This window comes from Pogoniulus pusillus, chromosome 24 (genome assembly GCF_015220805.1).
Source record: "Pogoniulus pusillus isolate bPogPus1 chromosome 24, bPogPus1.pri, whole genome shotgun sequence".
Taxonomy (NCBI): Eukaryota; Metazoa; Chordata; class Aves; order Piciformes; family Lybiidae; genus Pogoniulus; species Pogoniulus pusillus.
The window spans coordinates 13,450,276-13,471,300 of NC_087287.1; the positions used below are offsets into that span (position 1 = coordinate 13,450,276).

At 42.7% G+C, this 21,025-nt stretch overlaps 1 protein-coding gene across 1 annotated transcript in view; it reads right to left on the reverse strand.

Annotated features, from left to right (window-relative positions):
• Nucleotides 1–21,025, reverse strand: part of LOC135186333 (uncharacterized) — a 268,707-nt gene that overhangs the window by 82,896 nt on the left and 164,786 nt on the right. The window contains exons 2-3 of the mRNA XM_064163979.1: nucleotides 18,979–19,194; nucleotides 17,543–17,637 (exon numbers count right to left, since the gene is read on the reverse strand). The gene's annotated coding sequence lies outside the window, so the exon portion shown is untranslated. The remainder of the gene's footprint in view (nucleotides 1–17,542; nucleotides 17,638–18,978; nucleotides 19,195–21,025) is intronic.

Below are 21,025 nucleotides of genomic sequence, written 5' to 3' on the forward strand. Positions count from 1 at the left end.
TTTGCTCTAAGACACAGTAAAACTTGCTTTGCATGTGCATTTAAGAAAATTAACTCCTACAGGTTTTCTTTTCAGCCACAAAGAACGCTGCAGTCATTTGAAACTCCACAAAACTCTGCTCCTGTAGGACTAGGATAACCAACCTACATCTCCTGTGGAAGAAGCTCACTGCCATGCAGATGAGTGGAGGAATTCCGTAGGACTATCTCGTTTCTGGAGCTCTGTGAAGCAACTTGATAGGACTCTTTAATGGTTAACTTTCACTGCACACCTGTAAATGTAGCTTCTGTGTACTAAAGCAGGTTTGCCAAATGCTTTTATTTAGTACCTGGGTAGTTTCACAGTGGTGGAGCTGTGCAACCACCTACCCTCAGTGTTAAATGCAGATGCAATTTTGTATAGGAATTCTCACTGTACTTCACTGTTGTGAATTTCAGTAGAAATCCATCTTTGCCCCTTTAGGTCAGGTACCACTAGAGCAGACTGCTTTGCCCATCATGCTACTAATAGCTTACTATGGAAATTTCTTGCTTTTAGCCACCTCTACAGAAGATTTAAGGAAGGTCTGTGCCTAGTAGTGCAGGATACAGACCACTGCTTTCTCCTTCTTGCTGACAAGTTATTTCTAAACATAGATACCATGGCTTCAGCTGTTTTACTGGGTAACAGCTTTCTCACACTTATTACACCACTGTAATATGAAAAAAGGGGCTGCCATGAATATAAATTAAGAGGGCAGGGTGGGTAAGTTCTATGGAAGCAAAGCAAAACTGTTCCTCAAATTAAGATGGAGTTGATCTTGTCTGTTAAACCACCAACAATATACAGAACTATTTGGTGCCTGTCCTCTCTTAGTCCTGCATTTAGTCCACTAGTAAACCAACTGAGTTAGGCCTCTAAATGGATGTTATGCATGTTCTTCACAGAGAGAGTGATTTGCCATTGGAATGGGCTGCCCAGGGAGGTGGTGGAGTCACCATCCCTGGAGGTGTTCAAGGAAGGACTGTATGAGGCATTTAGTGCCATGGTCTAGCTGACTGGATAGGGCTGAGTGATAGGTTGGATTGGATGAGCTTGGAGGTCTCTTCCAGCCTGGTTGATTCTATGATTCTATGATCCCTGCCTTGAAAAAGAAAACAATGCCCTGAAAGGGAAGAAGTAGCACTACCTCTGCAAGCATCATGAGAATCCCTTCCAGAGAGGCAAGCAAGCTGCCTTCTTTGAAAGCACGACATTTCAAGTGGGCACCACCTAAAGATACCAGAACTTTTAGGCAACGATTTAGTTGTGATATAAGGGAAGAACAAGAGCCTCACAAAAGCCCTGAGGCCCCAAACTTTGCTACACACATGCTCCTCCAAACTGACACCAGTGGTGATGCGATTACCAGCACAATGAGCTACAGAAGGAATGGTGAAAAAAAGAACATAATCACTAGCCTAGGAAATCAAAATCTAGGATTTTAAGATTAAGTGCTTGGAATTCAAACTAGTCTTCAATAGAATACTTTTCCAAGTTTTCTTGTGAGGTATCAGCAATTGGTAAGATACTTCAAACAGCACATTTCAAAGCAACGAGTGAATGTTAATCTCTGCCGGTAGCAGAACAGTAATTTTCACTGCATAAGTGAAACATCTGTAGCAAAAAGGACTTCTGGAAGACAGATTTCTAAGGTGCCTTCATATTTCACATGTAAACAAACTTCCCTCCTCCCTCCCCCTTTTAAATGTTCAGTAGTATTCATTCTGATTTGCTGCAAAAATTCTGGGTTAGTTGCCAGTGCTTGAAAGCAATCCAGAATGACTCCTTGCTTTTAAACAAGGATTTTCAGAATCCAGACATAACAAAAAGTATTTCTCATGTGAAACGAGATGATCATATGACTCCTACTCAGTCTGAGAGAAACAGGAGACTATCAAATACTGAAAATACATAAAAGCATGAGTTTTCTTTTTCCTTATTCCCTCTGAAATCATTGAGGCCCTAATTCAACAAAACAGGTTCCACATCCTTATCTTTATTTATAAGGCTGTGTTTGCCTTATTGCTATGCAAAGTAGGCGGAAAACGCTACAAATTAGAACAGTAATATTTTACAAACACTTTGTAGTGGCATAAATAACAACTCCAACAGAAGCAGTTTTTCTCTGCTTTGGAGATTTTTTTTTGAGGGTCTCTATTTTTTCCAGCCACAAATCTGGATAAAAAGCACTTTCAAAAGGAAAGTGTTCTTCACTGAAAATTAGAAGACTACTTGGTTGGCTCATTTTGATCCAATACATTGTTCCGACAATCTCGGGACGGTTTGCTTCCACTCGACTGCTTCGTTTTGAATGTTTCCTGATTTGGTTCTGAATTTACAGTCAGAAAATGCTATGCCAAAATATGTAAACATAGGCTTGATATTTTCAAGAGCTTGAAAATACTTCATTAGAACTTGTAAAAAATAATTCTATCCTCACCCCCCCACGCCCCCCCAAAAAAAAAAAGAGCCCACCTTTGATGAACCACAAGAGCAGGTCAGCTGTAACAGCAGGAGGTGTTGAAGGACAGGTAGGACTCAGATTGGATTCCACTAAACAATTTGGAAATAGACATCCATGTTTTCAGTTTTGGGCGCCTCACCACAAGAAAGACATTGAGCTGCTACAGCAGGTCCTAAGAAGGGCAAAGAAGCTGGGGAAGGGTCTAGAGAACGAGCCTTATGAGGAGCAGCTGAGAGAACTCAAGCTGTTTATCCTGGACAAAAGGAGACCTTTTTGCTCATTACAACCACCTGAGAGGATGTTGTAGCCAAGTGGGAGTCAGTCTTTTCTCCCAAGTACAAGTAGTGGGACAAAAGATAGTGACCCTAAGTAGTGCCAGGGGAGGTTTAGACTGGATAATAGGATCCATCGCTGAAAGGGCTGTCAGGCCCTGGAACAGGCTGCTCAGGAAAGGGATGGAGTTGCTACTCCCAGATGTATTTAAAAGATGCATAGATGCGACATGGTTTAGTGGTGGCCTTGGCTGCGCTGGATTTACAGCTGGACTCAACAGGCTTAAAAGCCTGTTACAACCTAAATGATTCTACAGTTCCAACCACTTGATGAACTACGGGGAAAACTGCCAGGGGCACATCTTAAGGGAGCTCATTGCCCATGCTGCTTTGTCAAACATCACACAGACTTTCAACTTTGTGCGGTCTTCTTGTTGCCTGCTGCGCTCCAGCTCCTAGCCTCGACCTCCCTTAGCACCTCCAGCTCCAGGACTGGGACTTCTGCCCTCCCTCCACATGCTTGTCTCATCAGATCTGCAGCATGGAGAGCTATGACCACAGCTCCTGACTGCTGGAACAAGAAGCCCTTAGAATCCAGGTGGGAGCTGTCCATGCACCCGAAGGCTTCATGCAGCGCTATGCTCTTTCCAGCACTCCCACAGGAAAGGTTTCTGCAGGGGACTGCGAGAGCTGAAGCTCCCTGAATGCACAACAGACCACCAAGAAAACACCCTCCTGTCCGAGATCCCCAAGGCCTGCTGCTCCAGTGCTGGGTGGCAGATAGGCACTTCAAGTGCAAGCCCCTCTGCTAGGGAGAAAGGACCAAGAAGTAAACACATATTTCCAATAATTCTCCAGTTATGCAAGAGCACTACACAAATCATCTGCAGAGGTGAGGAAGCCATGCTACAGCAGCAGCACAATCAGCTGGTAAACACTGATGTAATAACCACAAGGAAAACAATGCAGTATGACACAGCTATGTCTTCCATCAGAAGACCCAGAAGAAATCAATCCATCCAGGTGATAATCATGCTTAAAGTCTGCTTGCAGCTAGGATATGGCATCAAGACATTAATGCCTAAAAACCATAGAGGATTTGGAATGATAGAGTCAACCAGATTTGAAGAGACCTCCAAGATCATCCAGTCCAACCTACCACTCAGCCCTATCCAGTCAACCAGACCATGGCACCAAGTGCCTCATCCAGTCTTTTCTTCAACACCTCCAGGGACAGTGACTCCATCACCTCCCTGGGCAGCCCATTCCAATGCAAATGACTCTCTCTGTGAAGAACTTCCTCCTAACGTTCAGCCTATACTTCCTCTGGCACAACTTGAGACTGTGTTCCCTTGTTCTAATGCTTAGAGCTTTCCCTCTTCTGGTTATCAGCACCCTCAGCACCACAACCTGTAAGTGGCCTGCTAGCAGAAATGGCCTTCTGAACAAAACAGGCACTGCTCTGCATAAATACAACCTGAGAGACTAAATAATAAGCCTTGTCCCACACAGATCAGCTGTGTTCAATTGATTATGAGACCTCCAGTTTTGGCAGAACCAGAACACAGAAAGAGGTAGGCAAGAATGAATCCCTAGAAGTAAATAGCCTGTGTAAAACTTACATCAGCATGTACAATAAATGTACACATACACCTGCACTTGCATTTTCTCCTTGCACTCCATGAGTGATATTCAGAAGAAAGGAAAAAATAATTAAACTCTGTGTGTGTATATATAAACACACACATATACACTCAGTGGTATTTTCTAACAATTTTGACCAGCTTTAGTTGCATGAAATTCAGAAAGAGAAAGAAATTTATGTTGGTCCATGAATTTTTACACTGGTATTTCACAGAATCACAGAATTAACCATGTTGGAAAAGACCTCTAGGATGATCGAGTCCAACCTATCACCTAACCCTTCTAATCAGCTAACTCATGGCACTAAGTGCCTCATGCAGCCTCCTCCTGAACACCTCCAGGCATGGGGACACCTACCTGGGCAGCCCATTCCAATGCCATTTCTCCTCTCTTCCTCTGTATTAAAATCACAACAAGTTTTTGGCATAAAATACACTTCCTATTTGCATGGATAAAGCCCACCAACCCCAGGTATTTGTGTTATGTGATCTCTGAGCAAAGTTTTAATTACCTGCAGGTTTTCAAGAAAACCCAGAGCCCAGAAATATGCTATAAAATTAGATTTGAAATTTTCCAGCATCTTTCTCTTCTTTCACACTTCTGTTTTAATTTCTGGCTGGCTATCTGTTGTGCACCTGTTACAATTGCTTGCCTACAACCTTGTAAGAAGCTGTCTTTCTGATCAATAAAGAAATGCTTTTGCTGGTCCCATCCACCACGACCAAAGTTTTCCTTCAGTTATGCATATCATTTCCCATATCTACAACTCAGATGGTATTGCCCTGTAAGTCTAATGCAGTTTTATCCTCAGCATCCTCTAACAAAGACAGCTGCTGTTGCCTATTGTGTCCAACAAAGCAGGCTTAATTTAGATCAGACTGTAGAACATAATTGTTGTCTCTAACAGAATAATTTTTAAACCCCATTTATTTAATTAGACAATTTCTCAAGATGAAGAATGTGTTCTCAAGGTGAGGGATGTGTATTCTGAAAGCACTGGAAAAGGGGGTTTGTTATTCACATGCCCAGTACCTCTCCTCCTCATCCTGATAGGCAAGGCTCTGCAGTTAATCACCCACAGGCAGACAGTTTCAGCCCAGCTGGGAGAAGTCAGAGCTGCAGTACTGGGTGCAGCCTTCATTTAATGGCCCAGACAAGGACCATTTCCCTTCCTGGTCATGGCTATACCTCAATGAAATAAGGGCAAGTGCTTATGGAAAAGATCTTGTTTATAAAGGTGATAACATCTAACCTAACAACAGAGAGAGAATCTGCAGATACTAAAAATCAGTGCCCAGCACTGCAGAGGTCAGGACAGGACAACAGAACAATCACTTACCATACCCCATGTATAGGTATCCAAGGTACTTCTCATTTCAATTAGCCAAGTCCATGCACAAGTGAGGAAGTCAGTGTGTTATTGCTATAATTATTCTATTCCTCCTCTTGCTATTTTCCTGCCTTCCCCAACCCTGGACTCTTTAAAGAAAGACTCCCAGGAGCTTCCATTCAAGTGGAGTGAAAACATTGTCAGTGGGGGCTAACTTCTGCAGCACAGGTTGCTGCCAGCGATGACCTATTCAACAACAGCAGCATCAGCCTGGCTTTGTCTTCTGCTCTGCTAAACAGACTGATGGCAGACTCAGTCCTGCTGCAGAAATAGTGAGAATTAAAGAAGGCACAAAGGGAGCAGGCAGCAGGGTTGAAACGTTTAGTAGAAATAGGGGAGCTGGTCAATAAAAGGGCATGGAGGCTGGATCAAAAGGGGCTGACTTACAATGGGACATGGGCTAAAAAGGGGCATGCACTAGCTCACAGGTCAAAAATGACAAAACACTGTGCTCCTGAAGCTGCCACCTTCTGCACAGTAGGGAGGGATCCGGGTCCAAGAGGAAATGCAAAGCTAGCAACTCAACATACAGGTGATGTACAAAGGAACAGTAAAAAAATCAAACCAAAACAACAAAACAACACATAAAGGGTAAAATTCTGTGGTGCTTGCAACAAGCTGAGACCACTGACCTCACTGCACCAAACAAAAGTGTGTTTACAGAAGAGACTGGAAAGAAGGAGAAACAGTACGGTAAAGAAGGGTGAGATTTTGGTTAAGGCATTGACATGGGACTTGGGAAGCTGGGGCCACTTCAAGCCTCTGTGCCATAGGTATTTCCTGTGGGAAGCATTTAATCTCTCTGCCACTCAGTCCTCACCAGTGAATACACAAGGAGAGTATGTGGTGTACTCCAAGAGGAAGGTGCCCTGAGCCCTGCCATGCCTCACACATGGGAAAAAAAAATTGCTGAAACAGGCAGATGGAAAACTTCCAGATTTTGAACATTTCTGTTTTGCAGGCATTTAAATGGGTTAGGATTATTCTTCAAATAAGTTTTCAAAGCATTAAACTTCCAATCACACTTTTCTATCATTTTCTCCCTCTGAAGCACTGAATACAAATATTTGACTGTTGCCCAGTGAATACAGGTATCTGAAGGCAGCCAGAGATTTTTACCTTTTCCCACTTTGTCTGAGTTTCCAATTTCACTTTTTGCTCTGATGTTGTGCTCCAAAACCCTTTCTCTTCTGGAGAGGTTTGAGGAGATGAGAATAAGTGAACTCATAAGGCCTGTGACTTTCCAAAACGGGGGGAAAAATAAACTAAAACATGAATGATATTTGAAAAAAAAAAAAAAGTAATTTCCTCACTTTAAAGAGGCTTGGCACATTTTCAGTAGAGAGGGAGATTTCTTTTTTTTAATTATTTTCATCCATGCTTCTTTCCTGTAATTTCATTTAATTTAAGCATATTTCCCTCCTTAACTTTTTTGCGGAAAGAAAGCAGCCCAGAAGAGTAAAACAGCTACAGAAAACAGAATTTCTCCGGATATTAAAAGTCCCACACACATTTCAATTTCTTCTTTTTCCTTCTACATTTGAAATAAAACCCTGGCCCACCACACTCATCGTGAGAAAATGCATTTGATTAAACTCTTTTCTATGTGACCATCCTTGATAATAATAACAGAGACTTCTGGATCTTGTAAATAGAGTCCCACACCCATCACAGGGGTGACTGAAGCCAGAGTGGAATGCATCTTTTCTACCTTGAGGTCATAAGCTGCTTTCCTCTTTCAAAGCAGCAGAGAATGAACACAGGGTCTTATGCTCAGGCATGTAACATCATTTCATTCCCTGGACTGTATGGAAGGCCTCCTGCACCCTTCAAACCTGTGCATAGATGGCATGAAGAGCAGTGCCCCATGGTTGAGCTGTTATTTGTCAGACAGAGCTGCCTAGAAAATGCCTGAGCTGCCTAATCATCGACTGCCCTTAACTACAGCAGTGCCACAGAAATCATTTCCCAGATCTGTCCTCAGACTTTAAATGTTGGCCACCTGGCTGATAGTCTCACAAGCAATAAAATAACTCAAACAGGTCAAGTTACCAACTCAGAAACAGTGAGGGTTTTAGTATTTTTTTTGCTTCCCACTATGGAGAGGAAAATTTCCAGTCTCCGCTCGGAATTGGCCATCTTTATTACATGCACACATGGATGAGCTTTTTGGCCATGATATAAATGACTCAAAGCTGTGATTCAAATAGGTCTGTAAAGTGCTTCTATGATGTTCCTCTCCCTTCTTTTTCCCCCTTTTTTTTTTCTTTTAAACTGTCTCTGCTCCACTGTTCTTTGTAGAGATAAGCCCTTGAAAATAACCCTTTTTAAGGTGTAAACTTAGTGACTGTACATTATAGTTAAACATTTGATTTGTTGTAGGCTAGGAAAATAGAGAACTTGAAATCTCTTCATGGTGTATTAAAGGTCACACAATTATAATAAAATCTTGCTCCAGCAGCTCCAGTCACAGACAAAATCAGTCTCAAATTTCCAGCGAACAATGAAGCCCCTACAGAGTTTCAGCCTCCCCGGGAAATCAGGGTATCTCCGGCTGCGCTGATTTTAAGGATGTCCTGAATGGCCATCGTAAAGAACACGTTACTCAACACAGTCACAGCTCTTGTGGGGTCCTCTGATGGAAAATATTCTTTTGATTTTATGGCCATTTGGGGCAGAGCGTTTTTCTACTTTCAGAAACTCTAAAAGCAGCCAGCTCCACTCTGCTCGGCTGAGATGTGAGCAGCTTGAATGTCATTTCATAGCATTCCACATAGCGAAGTAAAATCATGGCAATACAGAACAAAAATCTACATCCTCACAATACAAACTAATCTTCCAGCTTCTCATCAAGCGAAGCATATTGACAACTGACAATAGGCAATTAATAGATTAATGAGCATAGCTCTTATCTGTCTGCATTATGAGTTTATCTGGTTGTAACAGGATGAACACAACACGGGCCTGTGCTCACAGGAGTGCTGTCCCAATAGAAATGAGATCATTGCAGCAAGATACGAATGCAGTATTTTGATTACCAGGTATCGCTCTATGGAGAAGAACGTTCCCCTCCCCCCCCATGCACACTTTATACTATACATTTTTAAATTATTCAAGGGCAAAGAACAGAATATAATTTACTAGAGAGAGAACCTGAGAGAAAGGTTTTAAGAACGCAGGAAAGATTAGGTTTTGATCCAGGGTTAAGATGACCGCCTCTGGCACACACAGAATCTGTCAAGATAGGTGATGGAACGTTAAAAAAGAACTTTTCCACCTAAAATTGAGCCCAAACCCAGTGAGGCCTGCAGTGCTAAATAATAAAATTAACTTTAAAAATCATTTGATAACTCAAATGAAAAAAAAAAAAGCAGGCATACAGACTAGTTTTTCAGTGGGGCTCACTCAAAAAAATGGGGCTGCTGCTTCTAACGGTGATACGTTCATTCGCCTCTTGGCTAAATTTGACCTGCAGAAGCACAGAGGTGCACAGGGGGATGCAGTGCTTTGTGTGAAGGCTGTGGAGAGGCAGTCTTTCCAAATGACTAAGGTAGGAAGGTGAACAAGGTATAAATTTAGGGAGCCAGAGTACCATTATCTCAGTTATATCCTGGTGTTTCTTCTGGGGTCCCTGGTGGTACGCTTGCCACTATCGTATCTCCCCAGCTCTGTACTTAGACATTCCCTATTTCCACCATGGGAGGAAGGTAGCTTTGCCTCTCTTGAGCCCAGAGCCAAGTTTTGCCTGATTTTGCTGGCAGGTGTAATCAGAGTTGTCTCGATGGGGCTATTGTATGGGTAAAGTGAATTTGCCCTTGGTAGCGTTATAAAGTTTCAAAATAAATATTGTGATGTTTTGTGACTCGGCAAACACAATCTGCAATTTGCTGTGTGGAAATTATTGTTCTGCTGCAGGATTATGCAGGCTTTCATAATGACTAACAACATGAGACAAATGCAGCATGACAGTTGCATGTTGATCATTCTATACAATTTTCCTCATAGGCTATTTATTGGGTTTCTTTCAGAGCCCAGTGCAGCTGGAAGAGAAGCACCAGGAGAGTGAACTTTGATTGGGCTTGACAATATTCCATTGCAATACATTACACAAGAACCAAGAGACATATTCTGGCTTGGACCAAGCCTTCCTGTGAAAACGGAGCCATCACCCCAATGATGACAGTCTCCTGGGAATGTTGCTCTGTTGGTCCCAGGCACTTATGTCCCAGCAGAGCAACCTGTGCTGCTGCCTCCCCACTTTAGGGCACATTATCGCAAGTGCCAGGTGAGTGTTGCATGCAGCAATCTCTGGCACTAGTAGTTAATTCCAGCAGTGGAGCAAAGGAATAGCTGCAGGCAGGAGCATTTAAGCCACAGAAGCAAAAACTGCCAGAGGATATCTCTAAGCTTTGTAATTCTCTTTACACCTGGCCCTCTGCTGTTTCAAGCAATGGTTGTGTTGAAGTGGTGGGAAGGGGCTTAAATGCTACTTCTGCATGTATCTGTTCAGATAACAAAAGGAGCTATACAAGCCCAGTGAAATATGCTATTGTCACACACTGCATTGAAAAGGGAATTCAGTTTGTGTCTCATTTGTAAGAGGTAATATTCTTTTATCTGATCAAATGGTAAACAGCATTGGTAAATCAAGTTTTGATGGCATATGTATTTACAAACAAAACTTTATATTCAACCTTTTCTAAGAAGACCCTGCAAATCTGTGTTGATATCCTCTGTGGCCACATTCCCTAAGAGCCTGGAAAACACAACATCCTCCCATGCACTGCTTTAAATGATGTACATGCACTTCTACATTTCCTAATTGAATGGGACCTTCTAGGCATGCAGGGAAAAGCAGCTCTGGAAGATCAGAGGAGAGAGGTAGAGAAAGTTTTCCAAATGCTGATATTATACTGTTCTTGTGTATTTTATTTCACAGGAAACTAAACTAAAACTTCCCCACCAAGAACTGCAACGTGTCATTCAAACACACGCATCAGCAAGACACTCTGCCTTGGGGATGATGTGTTCATGGATGCCTCCCAGAGCACCCTGCTGTACTAAGCTGAAGCTTCTGGCCTCCCTGAGGGAAAAGGTACAGACAGAATGGCACAAAGAGTGAAAGATATTATAGTTCTCTTAAATGCAGCCCTTCCTTGGGCACTGCCAGTCATTGCTTTCACTGGAGGCATCAGGACCAGTGTGGTAAAATGGCCTTGTCATTTAGTCAATCTCCTTCCCAGGATTTCAGACACTGAAATGCTGGAAGGCACCTCAAAACTACCTGTACTATCTCCTGGCAAAACCAAGCCATGCAGCTTGGTGCATTTGCTTTGTATCTTCCTAGTAAAATTAGGAAAGAAACACCAAGCATTTCTGGGAAAACTCTTCAGTTTTAAGGATCGATCTGGACTTTATCCTTTGTGGTCTCTGGGGAGAATGGCTGACAGAACTATTAAGAAACATTCCCTGCCTGTCTTACTGGGAGATGCATCCCAGATCAGAGGATAGGAAACAAATTCGAGTAGAGCAGTGGCAAGTTTGTGATTGACTTCTAGCTTCAGTACAGTGCAACATGGCATACTGAAGAGACACCAACGCACTTTGCTGCTGCAGCCCTTTAGCCACAGCAAATGGCTCCAGTTCTTTAAACAGGTGATGCCCACTTGATCATTTTTTTTTTTTAATGTGGAAAATTAAAAGAATTTAAAGAATCCCTCTGAGTAAAATCACCTTGCTAGAGAAACAATGATCAAGAGGTGACAGGGCTGACTGGAGTAAAACTGCACGGAGTAGCTTCTGTTGACATAAAACGGTGCTTCTCCACCGAGGGCAGGGGAAGCTGCAATCTTTTATCTTAGCTAAGAATACCTGGATGCAATTGTTTCTCACTATTGTATTGTAACAAACATTTAACAGTAAAAATGTCTTCTGAAGGAAGTAACAGAGCCATGCTTAGATCTGCGGACACATTTACAGCCATTTATTCAGGATATAGGAAAAAAAGAAATGAGCTTTTAAGAAATTAACTGCATGAAGCAACAGGAGCCATTTTGCAAGACAAACAGGTCAAGAGGTGCTTAAGCAGCAGCTGAACCAAATGATTACCTTCAAAACTGGCATTGAAATGCTGAAATGGAATTTGAGACACACTTAAGCATGAACTGGGGGTAAAAACCAACCCAAAAATAACAAGCAGAAGCAAGGAAAGTGTTGGCACAGGGATGCTTTAGACTTAATAGCAAATACATTGACCACTGAAGAATCTTTCCTATGCTCAGGAAAGGCAATGGGACCTTGTACATTCTTTGCAAATAAACAAGATTGCACCACAAGTAGAACCAAATTTGCTATATAAACCCTCCTTTCACTACTGATCACTGCTGTTCCCCCCCAGTCTAGAAAACCAACTCACAATTCATCTCAAAAGGAGAGCACAACACAAAGGAATCAAAATCCAGCTGAAAAGAGCTACACACACACATTCTCCTCTCTCACCATCAAAGCACAGCTCTGTTCTCCAAGCCTCTTTGGCCCTCTGTTTCAGTCTGTAAAATGGAAATAACATTGCAGAAGAGAGTGAGAGTCACAGATCGTGAGCCCACTCAGTGAACTCTGGAATAAGGAGCTCCCTTTCTGGCCTTCAGCATTTTTTTGCCTGCATTACCTCCCATATGGCAAGTACTACCTACATGGGGAATATCTGTTTCAGTTCTATGCACTGAAGCTATTTTCACTTAAAACATTTGTGGAAACCATGGATTTCAGGTGCGTGACTGACAAACCTTGATTCAAGTGGAGGAGATTTTAATACATATATAAAGCTGCTTACAAATCTTGGACTCTGCAACGTGACATCAGCTGTGGACATAAAACATCATATAGATGTGTTTTGTTGCAACAGCAATGATTTAATGACCAAATACCTTTTTCCTATCTGATCCCTCATACTGATTTCTGAAACCCTAATGGAATACAAAGGATGTTTGCAAAGCAGAATGTTTGCATATGCTTCACTAATGAGTTTGGCAAGGGCTTCCATAGCAAAGTTGCATATATTTTTACATAGGCTTGAGCAATCTGGCTCAGATTTTTCATTATTCATGTTTCTGCACTAATTGTGCTCTGTGTCATTTCTCTCTCTCACACAAATATTTAACAGGGCTTGGAATTTGTCATTTTGCTGTGATTTCTAAAAATATCCTTCCAGAAAAAACTTCCACTGAACTTGACTGGGGTGGGAGAGGTGGTGCATACTTCCCTATCTCTTGGAGCTCCATCAAGTCCTACAGTAATGCTGTCCCTGTGATCTTGGCATCACATTTCATATTCAGCTCATGATGATCTGAATTTTCAGTAGAACTGACTGTGAAGTTTCACATGAAACAGCTTCTTATTGGAATACACCAGCTTGTTCAAACAGAATGTTTTGGGCTTTGACAACCTCCCAGCTTAACACAGAGAGGGATATCTTATGAAACCACTTGCGAGGCTCCTAAATCAACATTCTTTGGCAAGGACCTATGGACTTCCTAAGGTTTCCTGCAACACCTTAGGAGCTGCTTTATCCCATTTTGAACAGAAACAGAAATAAGAAACACTCGTTCTTCTGGAGTTGGTGTTTCTAATTTTCTTTTCCACCTCCAATTCTCTTCTTTACGTCTCATCCCACACCCAAACCACCCCACTAAAGCTCTTCCAGCAGTACAGAAATGTTAAATAGTTCCTTCTCTAGCCTGGTTACTCAGAGGTGAAGGAAGGCTACAAAAATGCAAGGAGCAGCACTGAGAGAAGCGATACAGAAGCAGACTCTCCAGACTCCACATAGATTTACCTAGTTGCTGAAGGACTGGACCAGCTTCATAGCTTTCTCCATGTAGGTCCTGCTCAGCTTACACTTTGGGCTTTACTACAGGTAAACACTGTTCAACACCAACCACTTGTGGCTGGCAGTGCTTAGCATCACCGAACTGTTCAGAAGAGTACTCTGAGTCTAGAACATCCAAAAGAAGCAGACAGAAAACCCTGTATAAATCACTGGAATGCACTAAATCCCCAGAGCAAAGGGCACATCCTTACACAGAGCCTGTCCTGCCTCTCCACAACAGATGACATGACATAACATTCTGAACTACACTGAAGAGAAATGAAGTGGAACAGGGAATACTTTGGGGCGGAAAAGGAAAGGAGGTTAGGCAACTGTCTTCCTTATTTTTACACATTTATTTTCACCTTCACACAACCATGAAGCATACATTCATGTACCTTTGTGTGGCACTTCATTGCCTAGTAAATATCAAACACTCAGGAAAAGTTTCTGAAATCAGGAGGAAATTGCTCGTGGTTTATGTGCTTCCTCTAAGAATACAGTAACATTTCAGTTAAGACAGAGGCAAGGTCTGGACAATATTCTAGTACATAACATGGTCTACCCCATCAAATGCATTGCTCCTACTGCCAACTAAGTACCCTTTGGCCTCAGTGCTGCTGACCGTGCACTCTGTACAGCCATTAAAAAAAGCCCCCAGCATTTTACAGAGCTTGGGTAATCACACTGGACACCGAACTAGGATCAATGAGAGAGATGAGGATAAAGACCAAACAGCTCTGGAGATGTCCTAGAGAAGACTAGTAAACAACAGGCCTCTGTAGAGAAAGGTGATAGAAAAATCAAATCTCTCTGAAACCTATCGAAGCTTAAAGCTGCTTACAAAAATGGCTCCAAGTGAACAATTAATTTCAAACCAGGCCAAATTGAGGAAAAGAACCTTGATGCACGCACCAATTTTGCTCCTCAAAGTCAAGAATTGCCTAATCAATAGCCGTGCTGAAAGGAGATGGGTGCTCTCAGGGGTACCATTACAAAGAATTGCACTGGGTTTTAGCCACCTGGCTCCCAATTGCTTTAATAGATGTCACACGGCTAAAGTCTGGTCTAATGCTTTAAAACTTTACCCCTCGGTCTTCCTGAGCATCCACTGCTGTCAGGTGGCAAATGTGAAACAGCAGGAGGGACTGTGAGATTTACTCCTGTATTGACCAGTACTAGAACATGCCCAGGAATTTGCACTGCTCTTCTAAGTGTCAGTTACTGGGTGAAGAAAGGGAAAGCAAGAGAGAGTAAAAAGAGTAAGTGAGAGAAACTGTACTTAACCCTTCCTCTGTTGATAGCAATCTGCATTGGACACTCGCATTGCTGAGCTAATCCAATCAGCCCCCTTCTTCCATTAGCTAAAAATAAGCTAGGACTTTTTAGGTAATGCTCTGACTGCTCCCCCCACTCCAAACTGTACTCAAAATTTTAATGGAAAACCTTCAAGGGGGTTATGATTTTAAATTAAATAAAGAAACAGACAAAAAGAGAAAAATCCAATCAGAGCAGAGAGGGCTGGCAAAAATCACAACCTGATTTTCTTTCCGTTTTCACCAGCACTGAAGTCTGCAGGAGCAGTAGCTGGAGAGGCAGAATGGGAGAGGAAGGAAGAATTTCCTTCGTGCACATATCATACACAATTTTACACAAGGACAGCTGGCATCCTTTTAACAAGATCTGGTCCTGACTGGTTCCTGGGCTTACGAGGGGCCAGCCACAGTGGGCACTCTGCTCCCTTTCTCAAGCAGCTTCAACAGCCCTCCAGAGTCAAGTTTGCCCTTTTGTGCAACAGGAGTTGTAGTTAGACAATGCTTATGAGAGGAAAAGGAATGGGAAAATCATCCCCAAAGAGGTAGATAGTTGTTATGAGCATGAAAAACTAGGAAGTGTGTGTGGTCTATCATAGTAGTATCATAATATCATCATAGTAGTATCATAGTATCATCAGGGTTGGAAGAGACCTCACAGATCATCAAGTCCAACCCTTTACCACAGAGCTCAAGGCCAGACCATGGCACCAAGTGCCATGTCCAACCTTGCCTTGAAGTGCCCCAGGGACGGTGACTCCACCACCTCCCCAGGCAGCCCATTCCAGTGTCCAATGACTCTCTCAGGGAAGAACTTTCTCCTCACCTCCAGCCTAAATCTCCCCTGGCGCAGCCTGAGGCTGTGTCCTCTTGTTCTGGTGCTGGCCACCTGAGAGAAGAGAGCAACATCCTCCTGGCCACAACCACCGCTCAGGTAGTTGTAGACAGCAATAAGGTCACCCCTGAGCCTCCTCTTCTCCAGGCTAAACAATCCCAGCTCCCTCAGCCTCTCCACCTGAGTAAATTCCACAGTATGGCCCCTTTCCATTGAGCCCTACATGCATTGTACATGCTTTAGCATAATAGTTATTGAAAACCCCACAACATCCTGAGCCAAAGTAGAACTGTACCTGTAAGAAACAAGGAGCTTTGAGATTTCTGCTGAAATTAAGGACAGAAATCCCACAAGAAGATGGTGCTTGTGGGTCTGATCCAGATCCCCTTCATTTGATAAGCTTTGAATCCAACCATGAGTACAGACCATGAGTGTGGCTCACAAGCCACAGAGCATTTGCAAGTGCTACTGCTATGCTGGCTTTGCAGTATCTCTCTTCATAGACACTAGAGCCAAACCGTATCAGTTCCCCTTAGCTGAGCTGGATTGGCACTTTGTAAATCCTAGTGCACAGGAAAGGTTTAAATCCTCATATTTCAGGAGAAAGAGCAACAGAGAGCTCAGCTACTGACTAGAAATGGCCCAAGAAAAAATGAAGGTAGTGATATTGGTGAAAAAGGGGAAATGGTGAGCAATAAAATGGAGGAAAACTACATAGGGAAAAAAAGGCACAGCAGCAAAGGGAGAATGGGAGAGAGTGTGAGAAACAGTGGAGGGATACTAATCAAAAATAGGAAAAATAATTAAGGCAACAAAACCAATGAGGAACAGAGGAGGGCACTACAACTTACAATGGAAAAACACAAGAGGCAAGAGGTATACTGGAGGCAACAGAAAGAAAGAGTGAGGCAATGAATGAAAGAAAAGGGAGGGGGGAAAGGTGTGAGGAGCTGAAAACGGCAAGAGGTAGAAGAGAAAGTGGGAGAGAGAGAAAAAGGGAGGTAAAAAGAAGGAATTGTACAGGGAAAGGACCAGAAAGAGGAGAACAATCCTAGGGAGCCTGCTGTGGTAGGTCACAGAGGAGTTCACAAGCCTGTGCACTCCAACTATCTCTTTTTGATTCTGTGTCATTGTCAGGCTTCAGACTGCCGCTGCAAATTGTTTGTCTGGCAGTTCTGGTAGGTTTGATTCAATAACTCCTATAAGAGGGCAGGCAGGATATCAATGCTGCTTTATTGCCTTTTTCTCTGCCTACAATAGCAATCCTCCAGTTATACAGTATTATAAAGTGCCATCACTGGGGGTTGTATCTCAGCATAGTCACATCTCATCTTCCTAGACTATAATAAGCTGGCAGAGGTAAAAGTCTGAAACTCCATGAGCTTCATGAAGTGATTAACAGTGAGGTCTAAAGCTGGTGTCAGGAATGGGCACCGAGGAAACAACAGATCCTTGCTCCCTAAGTACCACAGTAAGGGGTTAGCTCACTCTACAGAATCAGCTCCACCAAAATGCACCTGGTAATCCGGGTTAAGTCTCACTCCAGTCACTGGTGGACAAAGCAGTAATGTTCCAGAAAGTTACAACCACTGCTGCAGAACAGGAAAAATAACCCACATGGTCCTGTTGTTTGGGTAGCTTCTCATGTCTCTCTCCAAACCCTTTGGATGTGAGCTCATTAAAACAACCACACAGCAACATTTAGCTTAAGATTGGAATGACCGACATGGACTTACCGTTTTTTCCTTCTGGAATTTAGTTCCTTCAGGCTGCAGGATGTCCCTCGCCAGGCTGACACAGAGAAATTTCCTCAGCCTTGAGTGTGCATGATCTGTCAATAACAAGAGGCTTTCAGCTACACAATGCTGTCAAATAACACCTTTTACAAACACTAAATTCCAGTCAAAAATATCACAGGAAAACAGGAAAATCACCACAGAGAAAACTGCCTGTGAGGCATTTTATTGGTGTGTCTTTAGAAAAGAAAAAATCCTGGCACATTTTTCTGGTTAAAGCCACACCAACAGGAACAGAACTTCTCATTCAGGCTTGATCAATGCAAATATTGGAAGGAGCTGAAAAAAAGAGAGACTTATTTTGGTCACTTGAACCTTGCCTCATATATATATACACAGGCCACTGTCTCACTGTAAAAATCATAGATGGATGTTAGAAATCCTTGTGACTTGAGACTGCAGTTTCCCCCCTGTTTCCATCCTTTGGAATCACACTGTTCAACCTCCTGCTTATTCTTAATAGATTAACTTGCAATTGCTCCCTTGACATTTCAGTCTTTCACGATGGAGAGCAGTTCCTCTCATTTCACTCATCAGGACTCCATACAGTAATGAAAGTTCCCACAGGTCATCTCTATTGCCACCTTATTTCCTTAACCCCTTTAGCTTCCCTCTCAAGGAGTGTTCTTAAATCTGGAGCTGTTTTTTTTTGCTGAGGCAAGAATAAAACGTCTCCTGCGAGGCAACTGCAACTGAATCGGTTCTATAGAAGGTGAGAGTAAGAGCATGTGATTTCAATTCTCTGACATCTTTATATTGCCATAGTATCCTGTTTGGTTTTTCCAAGCTGTTATACACCCAGAACTTCTGGGATTTTCCTCTCATAACCCTATATCTCCTTTTCCTTCGGCACACTGGACAATATGAACTCTGGAGTGGTTCACTAGCTCTAAACTTACTCTCATAGCTGCTAAAAGATCCAAATCCTCCTCTTCTCGGTAAGCACTGTATCTTGTTATTTGCTTCATCTTTACATTTGGCACAGTAATCAATGTCTGCTATTTTACATGTTAAAACCTATCAGAATAAAATTGACAGGCAAGAATCTGAGCTGCCGTGAGTTGGCATCACGTCAGCGTCACTTCTCTGGGCCAGCTTCACACATTAAACAGATGCTTCCGAACAAACCTGGAGGGCAAAGCCACCAATTTGGATTTTCCAGTTGTTATTTATGACAAATAGCTCCTTCCTTTGTTTTGGCCCTGCTTCTTGATTTACACTGATGTGGAGGAAAGCCCGGACAGCCTGCAGGCAGTCAAACCAGCTTCTGCCTTGGGAAAGAGGTGTGGCTCTGGGGGCAAGCAAGGGGCAGCTGGGGGTGGCCTCATGTAACCCTGTTCACCCAAGAAACACACGTTAAAAGAGCAAACCCTCACGTTTTTAAAGGACATCATCGTATTCCAGGATCTCCATTCTTTTGTGCAGTACATCCACTCCATGGCAAACCAAACACTTCTGACAGGAAAAATTGCTCTCGATGAAACTGCTGCCGTTCGTATGCACAGTGCTGAAGGGTCTGCGTCTTCAGGAGGAGACAGCAGCTCGTTCCAAGTCATTCAATGCTGATCGGCTTGGGCATAATTTTCTGGCAACTAAGGATGAGATTGAGACAAAAAAATAAAAAATTATTTCAAATAACTACGAAGGAGTCACAGGATAGCAACACCTTTCAGTCTCTAGAGACCTAGAATTGATTTGAACTGGTCTACCACTTTAAATGGGGGAAAGCTACTATCCCATCACTGATCTCTTGAGCCATTCAGTTGCACTTGAACCATTTTTTTTCTTCAAGAAGCTATTTTACATATCTCACCTACCCCACAATCTTTAGGGGAGAAGCTTACCACATGGTTTGTGTAAAAAGCTAAGTAGTTCTCCCCTTTGGACCTCTGCTTATTCTTGAGTTTTTGGCATGACAGAACTGCTAAATGTGCTACTCCCTTTCTCTCCCAGTAGAACCCTGCTTTTCTTGCTACAGTTCACAAAATAAGACACTTTCTTAGTAGCTTTTGGGAGAAGACCCAGCCTTGCTAGGCTTGTGTGTTCTAGAGGTTATTTTTTGTCAGATAAATGTAAATGTATTGCCCTCAAATGCAGCAGCAATCATCAGTATAATGCTAACACCTCCTTGACAGCTCTGCAGCCCAGGGGTCAAACCCAGGGTTTGCAGAGTAGGAAGCGAAGTACAGCACTGCTAAGAATCACATTTGCAAAAGTAGTCTTCATTTTCAGTTACATTCAGGGCATCAAAAGGTGGACACAGCGCGCATAAGTGTACAAAGAACCTGTGATTATTACTAATGTCTTAAAAAATTAGACCTTTGGTTTGTGATGCTTAACTTGAAAAACATTAGGACATCTGTACTGGAAAGTCACTTATGAAAAGGAGGCTGCAAATGGCACCACCATGCCAGCAGTAGGGCAAAGATGAGAGGCAGGGCTGGGAGCTGCAGGCTGGTGATGTGTCCACGCCACCCCAGCAGAATGCTTTCTAGTGAGAAGACAAGCACATGCTCCTGCTAAAACCTATCAATTTCTCTCTGTTTTCCCACTATTTCATGTGCTCAAAGGAGCCTCTTTTGTCTGCTTCATGGGATCTCTTCCTTAAGCATTTCCCCTGTAGTTTCTCCCACCACGGAATTTACTCAGCCTCCTCCTTCACTCCTGGAATTAGAATCCATGCCTTTGAAAATCCTGCGCTCTCTTCGTTTCAGGCAGCTAATCTCCTTCCCGCTCATCCCGCAGGTTACACTGCTGGAGCAACACTACTTTGATATTGTTCCTCTGGCAGCAATTAGAATCAAATCAGCACCAGGCTGTTTATAAAAAGGGATGCTGCTATAATGACACTATCAATTCTTCCAAACATTGTAGCTATTTATCAAGTGATTAAAGTAGAGTAACTTACTCCAGTTTTACTAGCCTATTTTCCATTGGAACTTAAAAGGTTTTACTGCCTCAAGTATGGCACTTGGACTGCTAATAATTTCTATTTTATTACATTATCATATTTTTTAGATTTATTTCTAGGTTTTTGCATAAGATTCAAATTGTTACCCAGTTTATAAAATAAGATAAATTTATCTTGGTCAAAAATCGCATTAAGATAATTATCTTGCTGGTTTGGCAGATAAATTTGTTTGTAATATATTGGAAATGCTGATTTTTTGCTTTTTCTAACCACTCACTCTTGCAAAAGTGGCTATTTTTGCCCTGACATGGGCATCTCCCTTTCACTGTCAAGAGCTGTCATATCTCCTCCCATTTTCCACTCTCCATTAGGGAAACACCAAGCAAAACCTGCCTGCTCTTGCTTTGCAGCAGGCTACCACAGACACCTGTTTTCCTGGCAGGCATAGCAGGACTGGCTCTTTCCCTGGTTGTGTTGTGCTGAAGTGCAGGGGGCCTGTGGGGAGTACTTAG